Source organism: Elephas maximus, chromosome 22 (assembly GCF_024166365.1).
Source record: "Elephas maximus indicus isolate mEleMax1 chromosome 22, mEleMax1 primary haplotype, whole genome shotgun sequence".
NCBI classification, from domain to species: Eukaryota; Metazoa; Chordata; class Mammalia; order Proboscidea; family Elephantidae; genus Elephas; species Elephas maximus.
This window is the reverse complement of record NC_064840.1, coordinates 65,848,249-65,867,041: the sequence shown is the minus strand read 5'-3', so window position 1 is coordinate 65,867,041 and position 18,793 is coordinate 65,848,249.

The window sequence follows — 18,793 nt, the reverse complement described above, 5'->3', positions numbered from 1 at the left end:
CTGCAGTGGAATCAACAACAAAATAACAGTAGAATGTCTAGACACTTGGAAAATAAACACTTTTCTACATAATCCATGGGTGGAAAAGTAAATGACAAGAGAAATTTTTTAAAATACATTAAATTGAATGAAAGTGAAAATAAGCATATCAAAATTTGTGGGACACAGCCAAAGCAGCGCTGAGAGGGAAATTTCAAATACTAAATATATACATTATAACAGGAAAAGTCTCAAATCAACGATCTAAGCTTCTACTTCAAGAATTTAGTAAAAGACAAAAATGAGCCCAAAGGAAAAGAAGGAAGGAAATAATAAAGATAAGAGTAAGAAATCAATGAAATTACAAACAATAAAGACAATCAATGAAACAGCTTTTTTTTTTTTAAGATCAATAAAATTGGAAGCCCTCTAATAAAACTGTCAAAGAGAAAAACAGAGAAGAAACAAATTACCAATACCATGAACTGAACAAGAAAAACCACTACATTACAGATTGGAAAGGAAGAAACAAAATTGTCCCTATTTGCAGATGATATAATTGTGACATAAACAGGATAAGGGAACCCTACAAACAGCTTTGCACATAAATTTGACAACTTAGAAAAAAAATGGATCAATTTCTTAAAGAGCACAAACTACCACAACTCTTTCAATGTGAAGTAGATAATTTCGACCCTATGTACGACAGAAGGAAACAGTGCCCAGTCCCGCGCAATCTCACAATCATTGTTACGCTTGAGTCTATTGTTGCAGCCATTGTACCAATCCATCTTGTGGAGGGTCTTCCTCTCTTTTGCTGACCGTCTTCTACGAAGCATGATGTCCTACTCCAGAGACTGATCCTTCCACATAACATATCCAAAGTCTGTGAGACAAAGTCTTGCCATCCTTGCCTTTGAAGAGCATTCTGGCTGTACTTCTTCTAAGATGGATTTGTTCATTCTTCTGGAAGTCCACGGTATATTCAATATTCTTCACCAACACCATAATTCAAAGGCATCAGGGAACTGAATTCTGCATTTAAAATCTTCCCCTCCCCCCAAAAAATGTTCAGGCCCAGATGATCTCACTGGAGAATCCTATCCAACATTTAAAGAATCAAGACCAGTTCTATACATCTCTTCCAGAAAATAGAATAGGAGAGAATACTTCCTAGTTTATTTTATGAAGCTAGTATTACCCTGATAAGAAAACTGAACAGAGTGTACAAAAAAGAAAACTACCATGACTATAGACACAAAAGCCTTAACAAAATATTAAGTTATCTGGTTTCTCTTCGTCATTTTTGGTAATGTTTTGTATTCTGTTTATGCCTTGTATTAGGGCTTGATTATTTCTTAATAGAAATCTCAAATGAAGCTAATTTGATCAATTAATTAGAATTATTTTTAATTCTCTGTCAGTTTTGATATAGTCAACGAATGTTTCCAAATACTTTTTAAGACATTTTATAGCAACGTTCTATTAGGTTATTTAATCGTTTTCTTAGCAGTCTTGTTTAATAACCCCTTCATGACCTAATTATTTTTCGCCTTAAATTTTTTAACAGTTTTTTTTTTTCATTAATGGAATGCATGCTGAATCATTGAGTGGGGCTGAACTGAGTGTGTCCCACTGGACTCTGTGGGGTACGATTGGTGGTATGCATATGCCCCACTGGACTCTGGGACACAAACATCCCTGTGGACTCATGTGCAGATTGTTGGGAAACATATGCTACTCTAGGATGTACCACCTCACACAATACCCTATAAAAACAGTAATTTGTGGTACAAGCCCATTTTTCCCACTTCAGACTGTTATACAAGTCCCTTCCTGATGGTTGTACCTTCTGTTCGTAGGAAAGCAAAGTCCCAAGGAAGCTGAGAGACGGAAAATGTAAATGGATGATCATATAACCCATTATTCATGAAAGGGTTGAACAACTCACTTCCTTAGGAGAAAAAAAAATTGTTCATAAAAAGAGAAAACTAAAACTTCAAAAATACAAACCAACCAAACCCAACCCACTGCCGTTGAGTCAATTCCAACTCATAGCGACGCTATAGGACAGAGTAGAACTGCCCCATAGGATTTCCAAGGAGCGCCTGGTGGATTCGGACTGCCAACCTTTTAATTAGCAGCTGTAGCACTTAATCACTAAGCCCTGGTGGCACAGTGGTCAAAAATACAGCAGTCAAAATTTTCACAAATTCTGATTTACTCACATAGGCAATTACTACAGAAACTTAGAAATGTCAGACCTTGGACACATAAGTCAATTAACGTTTGAGGAGTGCTACTAATTCCTTTATTTGGTAGTTGGAGAGAGGAGAGATTATGACTATATTTGACTTCTAGAGTTGCAGAGAGGATCAAATGAGATGATGCAATTAAATAAGCTTTTTAACCATAAAACTTTATATGTATGGAGAAGTTGTTACCATTGATAATAATCATTAGTATTTCACAATGGTGGTTTGATTTTTGAACATCAGCCTCTGAAACTGACTATAAAAAACCAAAACCAAGCCCAGTGCTGTCAAGTCGATTCCGACTCACAGCGACCCTATAGGACAGAGTAGAATTGCCCCATAGAGTTTCCAAGGAGCGCCTGGCAGATTCGAACTGCCGACTCTTTGGTTAGCAGCCTTAGCACTTAACCACTAGGCCACCAGGGTTTCTGAAATTGACTATACCATTCCAAATTTAATGCAAATCCTCTGTATCTTAAATTGGCTTTCTTAATTCATAAAAAAAAAAAGTCTGTTTTCTCACGCTTTGGTAAACTTTGTGGCATAAGAGGAAACTATAATCTTTTAGACTAACCCTAAAGAAAGTGGAAAAAAAACTCTGTAAATTGTTTTTATGGTAACATAAAAATGTATCATCATGTTTTGCTTGAACTCTGGCTCAAGGCATTCTAAAGCTGTCATTCCTTTACCTTGATTTGGCTCCTTCAATTTAATCTCTTAAATGTTAGAGAACAAATCATAATTAAAAGAGGGGTGGATAGGGTTGTTTAGAAGGCTATTGCTTGAGTAATTAGAGTGACCTCAATATGCTGGCTTTCCTTTCTTGTTGCAAGACAAATACCTTTGTGAGGCAGATAAACAAGCTCAGTTCTGCAAACCCTTGATGTGAACTGTCTCCATGGAAGCTAGGAGTGGTCTTTGCAGTCTGCAGTCAGATGAAAGGGAGTGTATCCTGCAATGAAATCAAGAGTGGAGAAGTTTAAAGTTTGACTTTGTTCTTACCTTCTCATGCGAAGTTAGCTCATTAGGAGTTTGCTTTTGCCAGAAATCAAATCAACAGTCAAGATTTCACCATAGTTCCTACAAAAAGAAAATACAGAAGAATAACTCAAAAGAGTTTGGAAGGGAATGAGGTATCAAGATATATTTTGCATTTAGAAAGTCTCATTTTAGAAACAAAAAGAGCAATTAGAACTTGTTCCCCTCTAATACCACCAATGGTCACTCAATGAACAAGGACCTTTTCAACTAGAGTGAAACCTAATCCTAGTGGATGCTTGGTTAAAAAGTCAACAGACCAGTCTCTGGTCTTTTGTAATTGGGAGGGTAGACTACATAAAACAGAATCCTTAAAATCATGCATTTATCTAAAAAATACAGTGATGGTAATCAATTGGCTAATGAGTAGATTTAGTGGAAAATGTGGCTACATTTCAGGAAGAATACTAATATCTGTTTAATATTTACATTTCTTACTTACTGGAAAATAATGCCTGTGTTATAATCATGGGGTTGACAAAGCTGGTCAGTGATTATATAGCCCTGCATTCAGTTGGAAACCTGGTGGTGTAGTGGTTAAGAGTTTGGCTGCTAACTAAAAGATCAGCAGTTCGAATCTAACAGGTGCTCCTTGGAAACCCAATGAGGGAGTTCTACTCTGTCCTATTAGGGTTGCTATGAGTTAGAATCAACTAGACGGCAAGGGGTTTGGTTTTTGGATTATATCCAGTTAGAATTTCACAAAATGGGAATTAATCTATTTTTCCTATTCTTGCTGATATTATGAAAAGAGAGTCCCAAACTCCCACAACAACCTATTTATTGATTTCACAAAATAGATAAATTATTTTCCCAACTATTTCTCGCCTCCAGTAGCTTCCTTTATCCACTTCCTTTGCCATGAGACTTTGCCATGTCTTCCCAACACATAAAAGTATACATCCAGGAGCCATTGACTTTGAGCTTATCCATTTGACTTTGACCAATAAAATATGGGTGGAAGTGATATTCTGTCAGTTTGGAGTAGAAGAAGCATGGTATGTTTTTGTTCCTGTTTTTGAAATTCTGCCTCCCAACTTTACAAAGGGTGTGCCCCACATAGGGTCTAGTTCATCATCTTGTGCCTCCAAAACCTTCAACCTGGCACTGAACCCAACTGAGTCCATCCAAGTCCCGCAGAGTCTTATAGACAGCAATAGAGTCATCTAAGGACCCAGGGATAGCAGAGCCTGGGTTTTGGAATCAGTCTTGTTTAAAATTTTGGCTTTACTTCTCAGTCACCTCGAATGATTTAGTGACCTTTGACTCTCAGTTTTTTTCATGGGTGTATTTAACCTAGTAATACCCTACTCACAAGCTGTTTTGATATTTGTGTGTCTTTATCTAGCCAGGATTATGCTTAGGATAAGCACTCAAAAAATCCTCATTTTCATCCTTTCTTTGAAAACTCATCTGTGTATGTAAGCCCAGACCAGGAGCATGGCTCAAGCTAAGATAGAAGGTAACTGTTGCTGAATAAGAACATGTTAATAGTAAGGATTTGGTTAGTCAAAGTCTGTGCCACCTACTGCCATAAGAGAGTAGTTCAGTTATACTGTGTTTGGGATGCTCGTCAATTTGCTCTTAGAGTCAGTGTTAGAGCTTGAAGGAACTTAAATGATGACTTAGTCTGATCACTGACTTTCATGGATGAGAGAGCTGAGGCTCAGAAAGATGAACTGTCTTCCCCCAAACTAGTTAATGGCAAATCTGTCACTTAAACCAACAAAGTGGTTTTTGTAAATGGCAGTTGGATGTGCTGCCTGGTATATTAAGAATATGCTTTCTGGAGAGGATTCTTTTCTCAGAACTGCAGAATGTGTACGTCCCAGAGCATATCTTCTTTCTTTTCGCAAAAGAGTCTGCAATGTCAGTTTCCTGAGAAGGGACTGAAACTCATGAAAGGCGACATGTTGTCAGGAGGAAAACATGTGTGAAGTACTGTTTGGATGTGAAATCTCTCTGCGCTCTTCCTAAGGAGGCTCAGTCAAAGGTTAGATCACCCTTGGCAACCACTGTGATCTTTATATGTTGCCAGCTATGCATCTATTTTTCTTTGGTGTTTCATTTAAAGTGACAGGTTCACAATTTATGCACTAATTTGCCTAGTTTTCAAAGCCTTAATCTTTTAGAAACAAATAAAAAGAGAGGGCTGTCAACTACTAAGACAAGAGCAGCAGTTCTCAAATTAGCTTCTTTAAAAAAAAATTTTTTTTTTAAGTTTCAGGGCCATGTGATCTTCAGTGAGACAAAAGGCTCTAAGGGCCACCTGCACTCATTGCTGCCATTAAATGAAGCAAAAATATGTTGGCATCATTATAATGGAAAATAACTTTTAATAAGACTCCTACGTGGTAGCTAAAAAGGACAGAGAAAAACAAAAATGAAAGGGAAACTAAATTGAGTACCAGACAAACAGGAAGAAGAAATGAAAGTGAGGAGTTAAAAGGAAAAGAGGCAAAGGGAATAACAGTGAAGAGGCCAAAGAGTAGTGCCTGCTCAATCTTTTCATCAATCCACAGACCCTATATGCCTGCTGGCTGTTAACTCAGGCCTGGAATCTGTTAGAGTTTTAGACCCAAGTAAAATCCCAAGCCATGTCTATACCCAAGACTCGCCTCATCTAATACGCTGCTGTTGCTGTTGGCACTGTGGGGCATTTATATGAAGGTCCCATTTGAATGGTCCTTTACCTGCTCTGTGCAGACTTAATCATGAAAAGTGGAAGACAGAAAAAGAAGTGATTTCTCCATAAGAAGCTACCTACAAACCTCTCCTGCTGCTCCCCTTCTTTGAAGTCCCATAAAGCAGGAGAAAGCCGAGAAGTCCAGAATCTGAGACCATCCCTGTTGTTCTGAGAGTTTGGTTCCAGAAAAGCCAGTAGCTCCAGTATAGCCATCACTTCCACCAACACTCCTTAAGCTAAGAACTATCCAGCTGAATCCACCGTGGGCTATGAAAGCAAAGCTTGCTCCTCTTAAGCTGGGTAAATTCGCACATCCCACTACATCATCTAATGTCGTTCTTTCTCCTGTTTCTTCTAAGTCTGGGAGAACAACATGCAAGTTCACAGAAAACCCTTGTGCTTGCTGTCATGCAGGCAGGAAGGAAGCAGGTAATACTGGAATTGCACTAAAGCATCCTAGACCCGCCGAATGGCTAGTAGGCAGTAATTCCCCCCAGCCCTGTGTGTTCCAGCCATCCATCAAGGAGAATTACCGGTGAAAATGACAGAACAATGTCATAAACCTTGCTTTCATTTTATTCCTGTGGCTGTGAGGATTCAGGCAGTTTAAGCAGGTTATGCAGCTGAACTGGAGCTTGGTTGAATGATTAAAAGATAAAACACTTCCATTTAAATCTTTACCTGAATTTATCAGCTTGATTTTTTTTTTTGAATGGTATTGTGAGTTTTCTGTCATCAAATGGAAATGTTTGATTCAAAGGTAATAAAAGCTACTGATCTACAGTGAAGCAATATTAATGTTAACATACAGCTTTTATAATTAATTTGGTGCCAGATAAAAGAAAAAAAAATAGATTTTTTAGCTTTGGAGATCAAAGGGAAACTAAACCTTTGGACATACGTTTGTATATATATCAAGATGAAGGACCCCTGGTGGCATCATGGTTAAAGCACTCAGCTACTAACCAAAGGTTGACAGTTTGAATCTACCAGCCCCCCCCCCCCCCGAAGAAATATGTGGCAGTCTGCTTCTGTAAAGATTACGGGCTTGGAAGCCCCATGGGGCGGTTCTACTCTGTCCTATAGGGTTGCTATCAGTTGGAAGTGACTCTAAGGCAGTGGATTTGGTTTGGTTTACAACATGAACACATTTCAGAGATGGCATAGAAAGGGTTAGATGTTACAACTGCATATTAGAAGTTCAATTAGTGAGAAGGCAAACATGTAACCCCTTTGGGTGGGCTCTTTTAAACATGAGGCATAGGTCTGTGCCTTTATATGTTAAAGCCAAAGGAGCTTTTACGTAGCCTGAAGAATCTAACGATGGGTTGCAATATCAAGACAACACAAAAGTCTGCCAAATTCTAGTATTTTTTGTCGTGAAAGAAATCTGCATTCCAGAGTCCTTGAAGCAGCTGCAAAGATGGCAGGCACAGTTGAACATGATTTAACCTGACCCTGAGTTCTTCATCAGTAGCCTTAGATAAAAAAAAAAAAAACCTTAGATAGTGAACACCATTCCCCCCTGGTCATACTGAAGTGTAAAATGGGCAAGGCCTTTGGTGTCAGGTCAGCCTGAATTTCAATCCAAGTGCCAACTCAGACCAAATATTTGAACCCAGGAACTTTCATCCCTCCCTCTGGTTTTCTACTTTTTCAGCCATAAAAAGGGAGAATACATATATTTTACAGGATTGTTATGAATATGAAATAAATTAACAAAGGGAAAGTGCCTAGTACAATCATTGGCATATTATTGTTACTCAATAGATACTTGCTCCTCTCTTTGTTTCCTCATTTCTTTTTTCTCCAATAATGTCTTCATGGGATTTGGAGGTTGTGGGAATCAGGGGAGGAAAAAAATAAGGGGAAAAATCTGAAAGATGCAGGAAAAGATATTTAGAGGAAAAAAAGCTTACAAAAAGACTGTCTAGTCACCTTTCAACAACACACAGCTTATGTCCTCTCCAACAAAGCTATCTTTCCAATCCCAATCTCAAGCAATAAAAGGTGGACTGTATAAAAATCTATGTACATTATCTTTCTTTTGTATATGAGACATACTGTAAGACTTCTTTCACCACTTGGAAGTGTTATGGCACTTTTTTTTTTTTTTAACCTGAGGAAAGCTTAGAATAGGACTACTGTATTTGCATAGGTACTGAATTTGAAATGTGAAAATTAATAAAGCTATCACTCATTCAGAGCATTGTGATAAGAATAATACTGTAGCTTTAAGTAAAATATGTATGTATATATGTGAATATGAATACAAAGTTATTTTTCTGCCAAGAATGCTTCTTGGCCAGTAAATCTACAACTATTTTTTTTTTAATTACCAGAAAATAATAATATTTAATATTTATCAAGCATGTACTATTTGACTAAACCCAAAACCCATTGCCATGGAGTTGATTGCAATTCACAGCGATCCTATAGGACAGAGTAGAACTGCCCCACAGGGTTTCTAAGGAGTGGATGGTGAATTTGAACTGCCAACTTTTTGTTAGCAGCTGAGCTCTTAACCACTGTATCACCAGGGCTTCTACTATTTGATAGACACTATAATTAGCACCTAACATGCATTACCTAATTTAATCTTAACAGTAATCCTTGAGGAAGGTTCTAGAATCGTTCCTGTTCTACAGAAGAAGAAATTAAAAACTCAGAGGTGTTATATAACTTGTGCAAACTCATATACTTGCAATTTATGAACCAAGAATTTGTACCCATTTCTTACTAATTACAAAATTTCAACCTACTGCTACTGCACTAACTGAAGAATCAAACCATATAGGGAGCAATAAAGGAACGAAAATAGAGCTTCCATGAAGATCAGTTCAGGAATCTCAAAGGAGTCTTTTTTGTTTTGTTTTTAGAAAATTTGTCTTTTTATCATTTAAGGAAACCCAAGATGGTAGGATTTTGTGACTGTAATTTTAGACATCATAAAATGAGATTTCTAAAACCTTACCATGTTCTGCTTTTGAACACATTTTTGTGAGATAAGATAAACGAAAAAGTCATAGGGTATGAGGGAAGAATTGGGTCTAGGGAACTTGCCACCAGAGCCAGCCACAGATTAGAGAGTACTGTAAAAGCTGTCATAAGACAGGCATATCCTTTCTGGGAAGGAAGGATTTTGTCAGTCAGTATATAAGAGGCTATGCTTTATAACAAACAACTCTCAGGTTATTAGTAGTTTATAATACCAAGGTTTTACAATTTTTTTTTTAATCTTTTATCTCTCATGCTATATGTCCATCAATGGCAAGCTGGCAGCTGTGTTCCACATATTCTCATTCTGAGATTTAGGCTGATACAGCACCCACATCTCAGTTGATAGCTAGACCATTGCTGCAGCAGAAGAAAAAACATAAAACTATGGAGAATAGCCATATCAGCAATTCAATGCTTAATCCATAAGGACATCTATTCTACTCAAAGCTCATTAGCCAGAACTTGACACATGCTTTTACCTAGCCAACCACAAAGGAGCCAGAAATTTTACTCTGCCATGAGCCTGACTCCCACAGGGGTTCAAAGTAGGTCAAAGAGAATTTGGCAGCTCAGTGTGCAGGGTGTTGGGTAGAGTGGTGTGCGGCTACAAAAACATTGAAGCGGAAGCTTATTTTTCTTAACAGCAGAATTCCCCTTAGAATAACACCTGATTGAGTAAAGAAAACACTTGTATAAGCCATCTGAAGTCGGGGCTCCAGGTCTACGGGATCACTGGTGCTCAGGATTGAGAAAAAGGGGAAAAGCAAGAGCAGAAGCAAGTGAGAGAGAAGAGATCTATCTAAATAGTGCTGGAGGATGGGAGATGAGGAGCTAGACGCTGCAAGAGGAAAAGGGAATCTAAGCATTGGTGGTCAAGAGAGGGTTGTGGAAAATAAATAGCTATGTTTAAGTTGTTTGCTGTTTTCTTTGCCCTCCCAGTGTGGGTCTTAGTTAAAGTGGTATGTTCTACAAAGCCTCGTGGGATGTGTTGTGATGTAGTAGTGAAGCGCTGAGCTCTGTGTCCATGTTGGTGTAGGGCAGAACCAGACACGATGCCATACCCCTGTCTGACCTTGCTTTTTCTCCATTTCTGAACTACAGATCAGACTATGCCTAGCCCAAGAAGCAGGTGAAATGGCTAGAATAACATGCTTTAAAAGAGTTTCCTCAATGCTCATGCAAGTAACTGAAAAAGTGAATGAAGGAGGTCATTTTCATCATCTTTAACGGCTTTAATCCCTTGTTCGTGAAATTAGGTTGTGATCATTCTAGCAAAACTACACAGGTTACAAGTATCCCATTGATCATTACAGATATGAAATCAGGTTCTTCTGCTTAAGTCAGGTATGAGAAATTCCATGTTTAAATTTTATGAATAGAATTACCATTTTGTTTTAAACAGCTTCAAAATATATGCATTTCTTTCACTTACATTATCTCATTTAATACAAAGCTCAGTGCTGCAAGGTGGGTATGATACAGGCATTTTACTCATTTTATATATAAGAAAATTGAAGATTAGAGCAGTTGAACAAATAACCTAGTAGTAGAGCCAGAAACCCATGGATCATATGCCATGTGTTTGCTGCTGTGTTAGAAGCTATACTCTGGATCAGCTATTAAACATGGAAACTTTACCTGTTGGATTAATTTCTACAAAATACACTTGAACCATTCTGTTCTTGCTCACATTAGCCTCCGTTCTCTTCTACCTCTAGAAATATCTGCCGTAGAGACAGCCGCCGAGTCCTTTCCAAGAGTCAGTGAGTGTTTTATACCACCTAAATCATTTGGCCAACTGATGCATTTTCTACAGTCACTCCAGGGAGAGGGGAAGCTATTTTCAAGCATGATGCTTTAATCTTTTCTTCTCTTTGGCAGTTTTCTTGAAGTTGACTTCCTCCTCCCCAAATGGCCTTTAAATGTTTCTTTCAAAAAAATCTTTTCATTTTCTTGTTTCCTTGGATCTTAGTCATTTTGTGGAGTTATTGTGAAAGGTTGACAGGTTTTTCATGAAGGAAAAAGTTGCTTTCTCTCTGCTCCTCCCTTCACACCCTCTTTTGCTCCATTATCAATCATTTATTTCTTCTGCCAGTAAATTAATTCATCTATTGGCTTATGGATCTCTGGGCAAACCTTGATCTTGTAGTAACTGGAGACTGATGATGTCTGTGGTTTCAGTCTTCTCATGTGTCATAGATTGAATTGTGTCCCCCCAAAATATCTGTCAAATTGGCTATGCCACGATTCCCAGTATTGTGTGGTTGTCCACCATTTTGTCATCTGATGTGATTTTCCTATGTGCTGTAAATCTTACTATGATGTAATGAGATGGATTAGTGGCAGTTATATTGATGATACCTACAAGATTAGATAGTGTCTTAAGCCAATCTCTTTTGAGATATAAAAGAGAGAAGCAAGCAGAGAGACATGGAAACCTCATACCACTAAGAAAGCAGTGCTAGGAGCAGAGCATGTCCTTTGGACCCGGGGTTCCTGCTCTGAGATGCTCCCAGAGCAAGGGAAGACTAATGTATCACAAGGACTTTTCTCCAGAGTCAACAGAGAAAGGCTTCCCCTGGAGCTGGTGCCCTGAATTTGGACTTTTAGCCTACTAGACTGTAAGAGAATAAAATTCTCTTTATTAATGCCATCCACTTGTGGTATTTCTGTTACAGCAGCACTAGATGACTAAGACACCATGCTTATCACCATGTCGTTCCTCCAGTCTCCAGAAAGGAAAGTTTGGTGAGAAGAAGCAAGTAATAGGGTAGAAGGACAGTTGCTACAAGTGTAAGTAGATTGGAAAGCTGAACGGATCATTGAGGGAGAGATGCAGCCATCCTATAGTCCCCATACTAGGATGTGTCAAACTTGATCATCTATATAGACCTAAGACAAAGGCAGATTGAATGCTGTGCCCTTACTTAGCAGCATATGACAAATTTGTCTGCACCTTTCCAAGATACCTATGTCACAAAGGTGGTTTCTGCTGTGTGAACTAACTATGGAGAGTATGGTCAGTGCATGAGGGTGGCAGTAGCAAATATCATGGTGGGTACATGGGCTGGAAGCTTTGATGAATGAGTAGAGAGTTTCAGGAAAAGTAGAATTTCACGTGATTGAAACTAATAAGATTTAAACAGAAAAGGAACACCAACAGCAAAAGCAACAAAAGAAAAAATAAATAAATTTGACTTCATTGAAATTCAAAATTTTGTGCATCAAATGACTTTATCAAGAAAATTAAGTGACAGAATACAGAATGGGAAAAAATATTTGCAAATCATGTATCTGATAAGGGTTTAATATTCAGAATATATACAGAACTCCTTTAACACAACAACAAAAAAGACAACCAGATTTAAAAATGTGCAAAGGACTTGAATAGATGTTTCTTTAAAGGAGATCTATAAATGGCCAATAAGCACAGGATAAGATGTTCAAAGTCGTTAGTCATTGTTCATTGCCACCGATTGGATTCCGACTCATGGCAACCCAATGCGTTCATCGTAGAACTGCTCCAGAGGATTTTCAAGGTTGTGACTTTTCAGAAGCAGATCATCAGGCCTGTCTTCTGAGTCACTTCTGGGTGGGTTTGAACCTTCAACTTTTGGCTAGTTGTGAAGTGCTTAACCATTTGTGCTGCCCAGGGACTTCTTATTAGTCATTAAAGAAATTAAAAATGAGTCATTAGAGAAATGCAAATCAAAATCACAATGAGATTCCACTTCACATCCAATAGGATGGTTATGATTAAAAAAAAAAAAAAAACTAGTGTTTGTATGAACGTGGAGAAATTGGAACCCTCATCCATTGCTGGTGGAAAACAATTTGGCAGATCCTCAAAAAGTTAAACATGGAATTACCATATGACCCAGCAATTCCACTCCTGGGGATATGCTCAAAAGAACTGAAAGCTGGTACTCAAACAGATAATTCTACACCAATGCTCATTGCAGCATTATTCACAACAGCCAAAAGGTAGAAACAACCTAAATGTCTATCAACAGAGGAATAGATAAACAAAATGTGGTATATTCGTACAACATAATATTATTCAGTCATAATGGGAAATGAAGTCTTGATACATGCTACATCATGGATGAACTTTGAACATTATGCTGAAGAAAAAAGTCAGACACCAAAGAACTAATATTGTATGATTCTGCTTATACGACTATCTTGAATAAGCAAATGGATAGAGACCAAAATTTATTAGTGGTTACCAGGGGGAGGCAGAAGGGGAGAGGAAAAGGGACATATTGTTTAAGGGGTACTGAGTTTCTTTTTAGGGTGATGAAAAATATTTCAAAATGGGTAATGATGATGTTTGCACAACGTGTTGAGTGTAATTAATACCACTGAATTTTACATTTAAAAATGATTAAAATAGCAAGTTTTTTTTTTTTACTTTTTGTTTGTTTTTATTATGCTTTAGGTGAAAGTTCACAGCTCAAGTCAGCTTGTCATACAAAAATTTATACACACATTGTTATGTGACCCTAGTTGCTATCCCTGTAATGTCACCACACATTCCTCCTTTTCACCCAATTTCTTGGGTCCATTCAACCAGCCCTATCCCTTTCCAATATCTCATCTCGCCTCTGGACAAGAGCTGCCCATTTAGTCTCCTGTATCTACTTGAACCGAGAAGCACACTTCTCAAAGTATCACTTTATGTCTTATAGTCCAGTCTATTCTTTATCTGAAGAGTTGACTTTGGGAATGCTTTTAGTTCTGGGTTAAAAGAGAGTCTGGTGCCATGTCTTCTGGGGTTCCTGCAGTCTCAGTCAGACCATTAAGTCTGGTCTTTTTACTAGAATTTGAGTTCTGCACCCCACTATTCTCCTGCACCATCAGGGCCTCTCTGTTGTGTTCCCTAACAGGGTGGTCATTTGATAGTAGCCTGGCACCGTCTATTTCTTCTGGTCTCAGGCTGATGGAATCTGGTTTAAGTGGACCCTTTTGTCTGTCTCTTGGGCTAATATTTTCCTTGTGTCTCTGGTGTTCTTCATTCTCCTTTGCTCCAGGTGGGTTGAGACCAATTGATGCATCTTACTTGGCTGCTCGCTAGCTTTTATGACCCCAGATGCCACTCACCAAGTGGGATGTAGAACATTTTCTTAATAAACTGTGTTATGCCAATTGACTTAGATGTTCCCCGAAACCATGGTCCCCAGATCCTCACCCCTGCTACACTATCCCTTGAAGTGTTCGGTTGTGTTCAGGAAACTTCTTAGCTTTTGGAGTAGTCCAGTGATACTGACTTCCCCTGTATTGTGTGTTGTCCTTCCTTTCAACAAAGATAATTCTTGTCTACTTATCTAGTTAGTGAATTCCCCCTCCCTCCCTGTCCACCCTCGTAACCATCAAAGAATGTTTTCTTCTGTGTTTAAACTTTTCTTGAGTTCTTATAATAGTGGTCTCATACAATATTTGTCCTTTTGTGACTAATTTTGCTTAGCATAATGCCTTCCAGATTCATCCATGTTATGAGATGTTTCTCAGATTCTATGTAAATAGTTGTCATACTGTTTTGTTTAGGGAATAATGACAAGGAAGAAAAAGCCTGTGTTTGTTTTCTTTCGTCTTTAATAGTTTAGCTCTGCAGTTGGTTGAATGTGAGGATGCGGAATCTGAGGATAAGGAGGGCTGACTTGTATTGGATGTGGGAAAAATATCAATGTATGTTGGTGGCATATTCAAATATCATTTCACATTCTAAAGATAACACCGCAAACTGACAGGGATTGTCTTCTAGCTGGTCCCATAACTTTGTCTTCACCTGGTCATTTCACCAAGCTGTAAGCCCAGCTGCTTCTGGGTAATGAGGTATTAGATGAGACCTGTGAATCACATAGGCATTCATTCCATTGCCTAATTTCTCTCACTATAAATTAAGTCCCTTGGTAGGACTCAATGTAATTTGAGATTCCAGAGGCATCCAGAAAGTCCTCATACTGGGTGTTTTTAAGAGGAATGATAGTCAGCAAAAGCAAATTCAATCTAGAATTAATGTCTATTCTACTGTGATAGATGGGGTCAGTTTAAGCACCTTCTACCAGGGAACTAACTAATCCCTGGAAACTGTGGTATCACATGAAGGCTGAAGGTTGGTCTCTACTGCTGATATTTTAGGAACCCAGCTGAATCAAGAGTCAAACCAAAACTGACAAGGGAAATCATATTCATAGTTCCTATCCCTGCCATGATCCTTTCCCTCAATTGACAATTTATTCTAGGTGACTACAGGTGTTAATTGTATGCCTTCAATGACCCACCGTGAGCTATAACAGGACTTTGACTACCTTCAGTCTTAGATTTAAAAAAAAAAAAAAAATACAAGGGTACCACAGCATGCAGGTGATCTCTGAAAGCTGGTCCTTCTCTAAATATCTGGTAGTTGAAGCTGAACTATAGATGGAACAACATGAGAGTTCTTATAGGATAAAGGAAGGATAGGATTGCTGATGAAAAACAGACAGGAAAATAAGCAAGGAAAGGAGACACAGAGAGTTTAATTAAGAGCTGTTCGAGGTTCAGCTCTGTCTCTGATTAGCAATGTGTCATTTGGCAAAGCACCTCGAGTCTCACATTTCTTAACTCTACGAATTGCTATGATTGGGTAAGAGCTGATTTCCTACATAACATATTTAATTTTATATTACAGTCCTCTAGAAGTTCTTTTATAAATGCAAGAGTCCATGAATTCTGGTGTAGGAATGGGATTAGTGTGAGAAAAGGCAAGGTGGTTCTTCGGAAGATTAAGGCACAAAATCTACCTTTATTTTTATCCTCAGTGAAATTTTCTTGGGCAGAAGAAACTTGTAGGTTGCATTAGAAATCTTCATTTACCTAAGTATAGGAAAGGGGCATCTGACGTGAATCACGAATTTGGGTGAAGGTTTATTCTAGGAGAACTCATTCAATAATTGAAAGATTCAATTTATCTAGAATAAATAAATAAATAAAAGAGATTTAATAGGTGCTCCCTACTATCGCATTAATCAAAGGTAACTGGGTTTTTAGTTAACTGAAAGTTCTAAATGCCTGTTAAAGCACAATTAAAAAAAAAAAAAAGATAATATGGGGCAGATACATATTACAAACCTTTAGTTTATGCTTCTAAAATATTTTTCTTAGTCCTTTTGAGCAATACTGATGAAGAAAAACATAATGCAATGTTTTCACTTTTAGATTAAATAATAAAGTTATTTCCCCTTGCAACTGTGAATCCCTCTGAGAGTTTTACAAGCTTCTTCTCACATTTAATCTTCAGTATTATTTGATAATTACCCAGCAGAATCTTCTATCCCTACTCTCAAAACACTGCTAAATAGTTCATAAAATATTTAAAAAACAATACCAAATTATTGTTTATTTCAATAATATTATCTCTAATCCTGACCTACGAGTAATTACGCATTCCATTTCCATAGTGTTGCACAGCAAACTGCACTGCCCTTCCATTTGTAAACTCATGTGCAAACACAGGCCTATTAATATGATTTGTCTTCTAATTTACATACTTTATGGTGGTAATATTCTGAGTTGAGAGCTTCTTAGAAATTCTCAGTTGAATTAGTCCAGACACAACCATCTGTTATTTTTATACTGAACTCATCCAATCCAAATTAGAGCTTGAGTCCTGGCAATGGTCATTTTCTGGTTCCACCAAATAAAGAAAGAAAAGATGGAAGAAGGAAGGAAGGAGGGAAGAGAGGAAGGAAGAAGGGAGGGAGGGAGAAAGGAAGAAGGAGAGAGGGAGGGAGGGAAGGTGGGAGGAAAAACTGATCATTGTGATAGTTGTTCTCATTGATAGATTTCAAACTGAAAACTCTTTGCATCTCATTGAATACATAAAAATAATGAATCTCTAGTTTCTCACATCCTACCACTAAGAAAAAAAAAAAAAAGTAAAACAGGCACATTTTTAAAAAAAATAACCTAAGACTGTAAGTTGTAATTAACTCAACACAACAGGTATTTTAATAGAAGTATTTTATATTTTGGAAACCCTGGTGGCATAGTGGTTAAGTCCTATGGCTGCTAACCAAAGGGTTGGCAGTTCAAATCCACCAGGAGCTCCTTGGAAACTCTGTGGGGCAGTTCTACTCTGTCTTATAGGGTCGCTATGAGTCGGAATCGACTCAATGGCACTGGGTTTTTTTTTTTTTTTTTAATTAGTACATATTTATTTCAGAAAAATTACAAACACAAAAAAATTAAGAAAACAAGCAATAATCACAAAACTCTAATTCCATGCCCAGAAGGTCTAATTTTAAATGTCCACTCAACCATTTAATTGTTGGGTGATTTTAGGCAGATCACACATTTTCTTAATATTAATTTTCCCATCTTTACAATGTAAATAACATATTCACACCTCAAATGACTATATAAATTAAGAGGAATCAAAGTGACAACAGTAACTCAAAATATTAGCTTGGAACATTAGGGGGGACCAAGTTTATGTTAATGGAAAGGGACAACTCAGAAAACGATGGCGAGAATGGATGCACAACTCAAAGAATGTAATCAATGTCGCTGAATTGTACACGTAGAAACGGTTGAATTAGTGTATGTTTTGTAGTGTATATTCTCAAAAATAACACGAAAAAAGAATAAATGATATAATACATCTCAACTAGTGCAAAAGCAGGAATAGAGTAGGAACTAATTAAATATTAATTTACAATTAAATTAGTTGACAGCCAAGGGTGGATTTTCTCAATTAATTGCTCCCAAACTGTCGCTATCATGGTCAGGAGGGAATCATTTCAGATGATTTTTACAGGAATTTTACTCATGCTCTACAACTTGAGGAATAACATAGGATAAAAGACAGTAGAACTAAGTGGTTGGAGTAAAAATCTGGATTTCAGTGAAAACAAGCATGATGGCTCAATGTGAGCGGTGCAGGCATCTTTGTGATCAATTGCATTATTTAATTTTTTGTGCTTTGAAAGTGATAATGAATTGCTATATAGACATTGCATCAGGGATCCATTATTCATGGAAATTCAACTTTTATAGGTGAGAAACTTAAGTCATTTTTGTAGGTTCAAAATTTTGTTCCAGTTCCTTAGGCCCCCATGCAGGGTACCTGAGGAAGTACTAGCAGCGAATAAATTTTTTACAAGGAAGGAGAGGGAAAGCAGGTAAGCAGCTCCTGAAACCCTGCTGCTTGCCCAAACCTGTGATTTCTAGATCTGGTTCATCTATTTATCAACTCCGTGGGTGGTATTTTAAGGTAAGACAAGGATGGAAATAATACTCTGACTTTATATTCCCAGACGCTTGATACCAATCTCAGACACAGAAGCAACTGCAATGGGAACTAAGATCATGTTAGTAAAGACTTGGCCCTTAGGGAAAGAAGCCATATTGGTTTTAGAAGGTGGTAAGATCCTTTTAAGATATTGAACATATTGTAAATCATCTATATTAATTTATATAAAAGGATATATTTGACCATGTATTTGATTTTGTGGAATGACTTCCCAGCTTAGTAGTTGGACTATATCATGATGTCCTTCTTAAAACTTACCCTTGGAAAAAATAAAATTGGCAATTTTGACATACTCTTGGGATTCCACTTTTTAACGTTATACCATTTCATTTATTTTTGAATTCAAGCACTTCAAACTTTAAAAAAGAGAAGGGAGGAATGGAAACCATATTAGTTTTCTATATTTGGACACTATGCTATTTTAAAAATGCAAATGGACAGAAGGCCATATGCGCAGTCCCTGAATTAAAGAAAAAGTAAAAGTCAAGGAAAAAAGGACAAGAAAATTAGGTTGGCTTAGAATCCATACTGCTAACATAG